Genomic DNA, 9,873 nt, shown 5'->3' with positions numbered 1-9,873 from the left:
TTTCCGTTGTTCTTCTTATTCATATTGGTCCATCAGAAAGTAAGCAAGAGTCCAATCTTTCACATAAAAATTTGGCTTAACGATATATTTTCCTAGTGATGTTTCACATGGGCTGGGGTACAATTTGTGGAGATTTTATTTGTGTATATATGTGTGTGTATATTTTAAAGGTCCCTAGTGATCTTGATTCATAGTGAAAATAATTCTGAAGTATCATGAAAACTGGATTCAAAATTTAGTTTAAATTTTTATGAATAAAATATATCAACCAGACAAAACAAGTCTTGACCATAGTTTTTGATAGGTAATCAGTATTCTTAGGCTATAAAGACAGACACATGGAACTTCAGTAAGTCACTGATTGTCACAGAAGAGATTTTGTTTTTAGGTAAGCATTTGTGCGATATTAACCAAAAGTGTTTTTGGTACCTAGCTACCTCCATGCACCGTGTTAGAAGCTAACAAGTATGACTCCCAAAGAACAATAATGTAGCAAGTTGTCAGTACAAATGAATGACATTTTGGAGCTTTCCTATCAAAAACCAAAGATTTCATTTTCCTTGGCTTGTTTGGAGAGAATGTGTGGTCTGATATATAAAAGAAGGTGAATTTGAAAGTCAATTCACCTGAAAGTCAATTCCTGGAATCAGCCAAAGCGCCATCAGCCAGTTTTCCTAGCTCCATGGAGGAACATTTCTGCCAACAGTGGGGAAGTCAATAGCTGTGGCATCTTGTGACATTGAGTAGGATGTGGAGTGAGGCACAGTCAGCACTGAATTAAATGCACGGGCCTTGACGATCTTCAGATGAGTGCCACCTATAAAAAAACATAAATTGAAATTCTGTTGTATAGTCAGTTTGAATCTTTTCTCCACCAGTTACTGGATGTATGCCTTTTGGTGAATTATCTGATCATTCTAAGTGGCATCCTCTGTGAATGGGCCTAAGAAAAAAAAACCAACTTTATAGAGGTGTTGAAGGATTAAATGTAATAATCCACATAAAGCATCAAGCATAGTGTCCAGAACATTGTGCTAAGTAATGATATCTAATATGATAATAATTATTATTATAATTCCACCTATGATCCAAGGATTTTTTTTTTTTCAGGGAGATGTCTGCATTTCGACTGGGAGTTACAGAATATTTACAAATATTGTCTCTAAACCAGACCAGAGAGAAGTCTTTCACAGCAAGAAAAGCAGAAAGCTAAAAGCAATGTATGTTTTTTATAAGATTTATTTTATTTCGACCAATGGATAACTTTTTGTTCCTGAAAGGGGGAGGGCTCTTCATGCAAGACAGTAATGTCATTATTATGCTGTAAGCCAGCCCACTTCAACTGCTGGTCTTCACAATGCTTACAAGTGTAATAATAATAAAAAAAAAAGAATACAAAAAAACCACTTGCTTCCTTTTTTATGAGTATTGACATTCTTGTGCAGTATTAGGAGAGCTAATTTAGCTTCCAGTTCTAAGAATTTTTGAATCTATAGCCAGTAATTATTGGCATTCAGAGGTACAAAAGAGGAAAACAAAGCTTGCAAATTCTAGCACATTCATGTGGGATTGGGAGCTGAATTAGGATCCTCACACCCCATTGAATGATCAGCCCCCCTATTAGAGCCTTATTAAAATGGTAATGATTATATGCCAGCTATAGGCAAGCAGCCGCACCTGTCAAAAACTACCCCGATTATCCTGTTCATTGAACTGTCTGGCTCTTGAATCATGTCTCAGGTTTACTTCTCTGTGAAGTTTTTTTTTTTTTTTTTCTTTTGCAGTCTTAAATTTAAAAAAAAAAAGATACATGAACAAACATTTCCCTGGGGTCACAGACCACTCTTGTAGTTCATTATATCTTCTCTTCATTTTCTGTTTTTGTATCTAGTATGGTAATGTGATATGGGAACTGTCCTCCCTTTGGTTTGAGATAGAAATGGGAGAAAGGAACAGAAGAAATGTAAAGTCTCATCCAAATAAAAATTCTAATGTTAGTAAAAGAAAATACAAATCTATAATTAATCTGGGGACTGGGATTATTCAATTGTCGGTTATAAATACTGTGATCAAGGCATAGATGCTTGTTACTCATGCTTCATTTGCCAAGCCCAAAGATCTGTTGTCCTTCATTTAAAAGACATTGCAGGCTTTTATCTACCTTCTGCCTTTAAAAACACATAAAACAATAATGTGTTTCAGTTGAAATCACTTTTTCCCTCTAGATGAGCCATGTCATTGAATGCACAAGGCTGTTTTTTCCTACAACACTAAATTCTGCCCTCACTGTGAGGCTAAGTGACTTTTATTTTATCTAGTGGTTTGTCAAATTTCATAATACAAGAGAACGTTGGTGGGAGAGGGCACTGGGAGGTTGGATGTCATCGATAGTACTTGACAGATGATATGATGGTAGCTTATCAGAATACTTGGAGAGAAGAGTCGGTGTACAAAGAAAAGCAATTGCTTATTTGGTTTGTTTTTGCTTATTAGAGAAGAGCTTTCTCTGATTCTTAGCATTTCTTGCTGGGCAACGCAAAGGATGTTAGTTTCCTATAACAGCTATTGGGCTGAAGAGATTTCTATTACCTGTCTGCCACAAGTCTGTCATTGGAGAACAGAGAGGGAAGCACACGAATTGCTGCTATCCATAGCTTTTTAGGAGACTATGTGCTCTGAAGATGTAGGAAGCTAATAATAGAAGGGATATCAAATTCCTTATTTACACTCTTTTGTTAATTTGCTAGAAGAAAAACAGGATTTGAATATGGGATTTTGTTATACTACCCTAGCTAAAAGTACCTTGGATTTCCAGTTTCTGTGATATTACAACATGAAAATATTCACAACTAGATCTAAGTTAACAGAATTCTTAATTATACTGTGCCGCTGCTTCTTTTACTGTAACAACAAAAGAATACATCTTTTACAGCAATTCACATCTCATCTGAGACATTCTTTCTCAGAATGTTATTTATTTATTGAATGACTTCAGTACAATGTATTTTCCTGCCTCCCCCACCCCAATGACCCAATCTACCCCACTCCTATCTATCCATATTGATTGAGTATCATGAAGTACCAACTGAATAATTCTCAAGCCTTTGTTGCCACAAGTTTTTAAAAAGGTTGTTTCGTGGCATAATTACATATTGAAATATTTGATTACTATGCAGCCAAGACTATTACTAGGGTGTGTGAGGGGCCAAATTGTTTTTATCCTCGGGCCTCTTGAACTTGCTCTAGCATAAACAACTCTTTGCCCCTTTGTCCACAACCACTAAGCCTGACACCTTTGTGACGTGTCACCATCCTTGGTCTCTTCCTGTTCATTTCTTCACGGACTCCTCTCATTACTCTCTATTCCCAGAGTTCTGTCTTTGGCATCTCTTCTCTTGTTCTGACCTTCCCTGTGTGTGTGTTACATGCTGTTGAGTCAGCTCTGAATCCTGGCAACCCTACGAATGACAGACGTCCACGATGTCCTGTCCTCAACAGCCCTGCTCAGCTCCTGTAGACTCACGCCTAGGGCCTCTTTTATGGAGTCGATTCATCTCACAGTTGGTCTTCCTCTTTTCTTCTGCCTTCTATTTTCCCAGCATTATTATCTTTTACAAAAACAAGCCCTATCTTTTCATGATGAGCCCAAAGTAAGACAGTTTCAGTTTTGTTATTTTTGCCTCCAATGATGCTCTAGGACCCACTTGTTCATCTTTCTGATGGCCAAGGGTATCCATAGAGCTCTCCTCTAACACTGTATTTCAGATGAATCTATTTTTTTCCTGTCAGTCCTCTTTACTGTACAGCTTTCACTGTTGTATGTAGTAATTGGTAATACGAGGGTGTGAATGATGTTAGACTTGTCTCTAATGACACATCTTTGCTCTTGGTAATCTTTCCTAATTTTTTCATTGCTACCCTTCTTAGTCTCAGCCTTCTCTTGATTTTTTTGTCTGCAGTCTCCATTTGAATTAATGACTGAATCAAGGCCAGAAAAATCTTTAACAATTTCAATATTATCATTATCTATGTTAAAGTTGTATATTTCTTCTGTAGCCATGACTTTTGTCTTCTTGGTGCTCAAATGCAGCCCCTGCTTTGGCACTTTTTTCTTTTGCTTTCATCAGAAGTCATTTCAAATCATTGCTACTTCCTGCCAGCAAGATGGAGTCATCTGAATATCTTAAATTATTGATATTTTTTCCACCAATTTTCACTCCTCCTTCTTCTGAGTCTAGCCCAGTTTTTGATGTGATATGTTCTGCATACAGATTAAACAAATAAGGAGGGAAAATGTACCCTTGTCTGACACTTTTGCCTGTAGGAAACCATTCTGTTTCACTGTATCCTGTCCTGACAGTAGCTTCTGGTCCACAATACAGGTTACGTATAAGGACATTCAAGTGCTGAGACACACTCATTTTTTTTTTCCAGAGCAACCAATAGCTTTTTATGATGCATACAGTCAAAGGCTTTAATGTAGTCTATAAAACATAGACTAACGTTCTTTTGAAATCCTTTGGAGCACTGCAGTAGCCAAAGAATGTTCACAATTACATCTCAAGTTCCTCCTTTTTTTTCTGAATCCAGCTTGAACATCTGTCATTTTTGCTCCACATAAGCTAGAAGGCTCTGTCGCATCACCGTGAGCATCACTTTACTTGCACGGGAAATTATGGACCTTCCCTAGAGTTCTGGGGTTTTTTTGCAACCCTCCTCTTTTCTTTCTTAGCAATTTATCTTGTCCTGTGATTCTTAGTAGGAGATCTCTTCTATCACGACAACCTTAAATCTCAACCTTGAGCAGAGATTTCTGCAGTCATTCATTCCTAACACCTGGCTTCTTATTTCTCCAAAGATGTCTCATGAGTCTCCAACAAAGTCTGACCACATCTCAGTTAGTTATTGTTAAACCTGCTTCCATCTCTCTAACATTCTCCTATCTAACCGGTCACTAAAACCTATAGATTCAAACTGTATACTCTTATAGCAGGATATTTTGATAAACAAGATAATGTGCCCCCCAACCCACAACACACACACACCCACAGCATGCACACACATTCACACACACACACACATCCTGTGCTTTTACATATACATTCTGTGTTACAAAGACCACCACTCACGGGGAAGTAAAGAAACGTCACAGAATGAAATAATCTTGGGCCTTTGAATTCAAAAACCAAGACTCCAAAATAACTCAGTGTGTAAACACTGTATGTGAAGAAATCTATTGTTAGTTCCAGCTCCCCTACCTATAGCCACTAGATTGGAGGGAAAAATGAGAGGACCAGAGAGAATGTGAATAAGGAAGGGGGTTGATGGGCTCCAGGACAAGGAGGCCAGGATTGACCACATTCTTGGCTTGTACAGTTTCCATTCCTGTGCATTTTATCCTTAGCCAGGTCTGTAAACCATGGGGAGCTGAGCCAGTGCTCACTGTAGAGGTTTGTAATGATCAATGTATCTGGCCATTTTGGGCAGCTCTATTCATGGTCCTTTTGATGACATCTGGTACTCATCTCTAGATGGTAACCAGCAGAAATAACTTAGGACATCTAGGTCCTAAATGACTTAGGACTTAGGGCAGCCTGAGACTTTCTTTTCTCAGTCCTCACCCAACTTGCCATGTGTGGGAAGCCTTCTATCTTTGACTTTCTAAACCTCTCCCATTTCACCCATCTCTTCAGGTAGAGAATTGACTCTGTTCTGCATATTAGAGAGGACATGATGGTGTGGGAGGAAAGCACTCCAGCACAGGTATTTTGGTGGACATGAATGAGATCTCCTGAAAGTCCTCCTCTTACTCAAGGTACTGTTGGGAGAAAGCCCAGCCTACAATCTCTTAAATCTGTGACCTGTCTCTACATTTCCTGCCACTAGCCTAGATGAGGTCTTTATTCCCTTCTTACTTATGTCATATGTTATTGGTTTCTCATCCCTCCCTTCTGCCTTATACATTGAATTCCCTCAAGTTAGTTCTCTGCTGAACGGCCTTGAGTGGTTCTTCATTTTCTATTGAATCAATTTCAAATTCCGCTCATGTCTTCTCTATCTTGGTATCAAAAGCAATCTTACCTTAAAAGCAACCATCCATTCCTGGCTCTGTTTTAATATGTAGACCCTAGGGGCTACTCTTCCTTTTTATCTCAACAGGATTATGCTCCATCCATTCCTGGAGGCCCATTTAATTCATGAGTCCTTTTCCCTGACATCCCCCTTCTACATCAAAAGCTAGAAGTCATCTTTTCTTTATTTGCACCTTTTTTTCTGGTCCATTTATCTTTAAATATTTCCTACGTATATATCTTTTTTACCCTCCTAAATTGTACATCTTTTGAGGACAAGAGAGAAGTATAATTTATTTCTAAGGCATCCAGAAGGCCTAGACCTTGCCTGCTATTTAAAATTCAAGATGCCTCTTTGTTGGAGAAAAGATATTTTTCATTAAATATCTGGGTTTTGATTATGCACCTGGTTGGATTGAACTGTTACTAATGTGTTCTGAAGTAATTTCCTGGTAAAATTGTTTAAGTTAAGCAATATTGAGTGTAAAAGGTAAACAAAATAGAAACACTCAAAATCAAACATCAAAGTTAATTTTATTATTTTAGGGGCTGAGTAATATCAATGTTTTAAAATCTTGAAAGTTGTAACATTTCCTTTTTGCCTTAGGTCCTAAATATTAGTGTCTTTTGACTTTACTCTTTCATATTCCAGAATCCATCAGAATGTCCTTTTGTTTCTACCATCAGAATACATCCAGAAGTCATTTTTACTTCTTCCGAAACTATCTTAAGTTGCCATCAACTATATTACTAAACATATAATATATACTTATTATAATATATAGCAACATATGATTTCATATGTTATATATTATCATATCATATCATAATTACTGCCACACAGATTACTGTAATAGCTCTCTAATTGTTCCTCTATCCCTGTACTCTATTTTAATGCTATAGTTGAAGTGATCCTGTTAAAATGTAAGTCAGATCATGTCACAGTACCAGTCAGAGCCTCTACTGGCTCTCCATCTCCATACGAAAACAAAGCGCCCTTCTAGTGGTCTACCAGCCTCACCTGTTCTGCCTCCAACTCTGCTTCATCTGTGACCTCTTTTTCTACCATCAATCCATCTCTTGATGGCCCTGATTCAGTCACACTTGTGTCCTTGCTGGTCCCTGAGCACCCTCAGATATTCTGCTGCCTTAGAGCCTGTACTGACTGTCTCATCTGAGACAGTCTTATCCCAGATTTGTGTAGGACTGACATCTCACTTTCTTCAAGTCTCTGCTTAGATGTCACTTTTCAATAAGATCTATTCCCAACAACCCTGTTTAAAATTGTAATTGCCCTGGGGACTTCTGATTTTCTCCACTTATTACCTTGCAACACACAACATAATTCACTTATTCATTATGTTTATTTTTTTGTCTTCTGCTAGAACACAATTGCTGTGATGGCAGAGATTTTTGTCTGTTTTGTCTGATGATATAGCCTAAGATCTTGGATCAATTTTCAACCCATAGTAGGCTCTAAATACTGAGTGGATGAAGGGTATAATATTAGAGTTAAAAGGGAAGACTCTAGAGATCCTTTGGTCTAGTGATTCCCGACTTGGGGTCTCTGAAAGTCATAATGGCACCTCTTAGCTCTTTCTGTAATTTTCAAAAAGCCTAGTGATAATTCAACATTTGGCCATTGCCTAGTTCTGTGATTCCCAAACTGTACTAAGGAATACTGGGGTAAGATTATTTGGGGGGATGTCAATGAACACAAAGGGGCACAGTAGTATAATTTAAAATTTTCGAAAAACAACAAAACTCAACATCTGTCAGATGCCAGGGAAATTTTTAGCTCAAGGTAGTTCACAGTTTCAACATTAGATTGTGCTATATTTATTTTGATAATGTTCTATCTTTGTGATACTGAGTTTTCCATAATTGCTGTAATAAAAGCAAGTCAATTCTCATCAGGAAATAATTTATTATCTGTTAATAATCTGTTTGCAAATCTAATTTCAAAAATTTAAAGATATGTAGTCCCCAATAGGCACATATGTCCTATTAGTAAATAATTGTGGTTCCATAATAAAATAAAAATATATATTTTTTAATTTAAGTGTATTATTTTTTTGACTGGCTACTATGTTACCAGGACATTAATCCCTACCAAATTGTTTGGACCTAGGTACTTAATGAACAGAACTGCTGGATATTTTTTTGGCCTAGGAACACCATGAAAAAAATTTGAGGCCTTAAAAGTGCCACTAATTGAGAAAGTTCAAGCAACTCTGGCCTTTGCTTTAAAAAAATGATTTTATTTATTTCAGATACAGTCATAAAATTACTGTGGCAACCTTGTGGTTTCATGTTTATGAAAACGTCTGGTTGTCAATGCTATGGATGCTTGTAATAGAAAATAAATCATTAATGAACAACAAGTTAATCATTAATAAATGTTCTTTTTTCAAAAATTAAGTCTTTCAACACATAAGGAACCAGAGGAAAAGATATTTAAAGGGTCTTCGGTAGGGGGCGGATAAAGGCCCTGGTATAGAGGAAGCTAGGACCTGGCAAGATTGAGTGATATGACCACAGTCACACAGCTGCTTAAGGAAGAATCAGGGTCATCATCTAGTCTCTTGTCTCCATTCCAATATACTTCACCAGACTTCCACCCTATGTTTCTATGGAGTTTATGGAAGGAATTTTTAATACCTTAAGATTTTTATAGGTAAGTGATCATTCTACCTGTGCTCTAGTGAGGAGTGTACTTTCTTTACACTTCAGGCAGTGTCCTTCAGGCCTGGGATAATTCCTGGAACATATTCAAAAAAATGCATGTGTAATTGAATTGTATTGTGACCATTAAATCTATAGATCATATTTTTTAATCTCAGATATATATATACACATGTATACATGTGTATATATATATTAAGAACCAAGGTTAAAAACCTAGTTAAGAAAAACTAAGTTAGAAAAACTTAGTTACAGAATGAAGGAACCAGCCCTAGTTAATGAATCAATGCACTAAAAATTGAGTGTATCAAGCAAGTGTGCTTGGAGATGACTGAATTTCATAGCACATCTCATGAAATGCTAGGAGCATAGCACTTGAGAGCCATATATGGCACACAGTTAAAAAAAATGTTTGATTCAGAAGTCAAAGCCTTTCTCATTTTTTTATGCAGCTCATGTGTTAGGATTTGAGGTTAAGAATATTTTGAATTTAATCCTAGGTGATAGAAATACCAGTCTCATTTACCAAATCCAAGTCCGAAATCTGAGAATTGCATTGAGTTGGCAATTATAAGTATCTAGAGTTGTATATAGGGTGGTTTCAAAAATGAAAAATGAGAATGTGCAGGAAAATATCTGCTTCTGTAATATTTTGCACTCCACAGATGGTCCCCTGGCCAACATAATTTTCTCTCTCTCTCGTTTTGATGATATGGGCTGGAAAATGTCTCAACCAAATTAAGCTAATGGAGGTCAGTGTATGGTATGTGCCATTAATCCGAAGAACAAGGAGATAGAGGAAAGACAAGGTAATGATTTGTGACAGGGGACCCCAAATTTGATTTAAACAATTCAATTACTCTTTTTAAAGTCCCCCAAAGAAATGTGCTGCAAGGCTCTCATGCAAATGGGGACATGAAAGCTGCTCTTACCAAGAGTTCTATATTACTTCCTCCGTGTGAGGATTGCAAGGCAAAAACAAAACAGACACCAATGTGTCCTGTTGTAAAATGTGAGAGGTGGTCAGGTGGCATGAGTCGTTCTTGCAGAGCTTGAAGAGCAGGAGATAGCAAGTTGCATGTAGAACAGTCCTCTTAGGGACATCCTACTAGGAACA

At 37.2% G+C, this 9,873-nt stretch overlaps 1 long non-coding RNA gene across 1 annotated transcript in view; it reads right to left on the bottom strand.

Annotated features, from left to right (window-relative positions):
• Positions 1–626: 626 nt before the first annotated feature.
• Positions 627–9,873, bottom strand: part of LOC120614953 (uncharacterized) — a 36,561-nt gene continuing 27,314 nt past the window's right edge. The window contains exon 3 of the long non-coding RNA XR_005656153.1: positions 627–817. This is a non-coding gene — a long non-coding RNA (uncharacterized LOC120614953). The remainder of the gene's footprint in view (positions 818–9,873) is intronic.

The sequence above is a fragment of the Pteropus medius genome, unplaced genomic scaffold (assembly GCF_902729225.1).
Source record: "Pteropus medius unplaced genomic scaffold, Ma_sr-lr_union100, whole genome shotgun sequence".
Taxonomy (NCBI): Eukaryota; Metazoa; Chordata; class Mammalia; order Chiroptera; family Pteropodidae; genus Pteropus; species Pteropus medius.
Note: the sequence above shows the minus strand (reverse complement) of the source record. Positions and strands in the feature narration are given on the sequence as shown.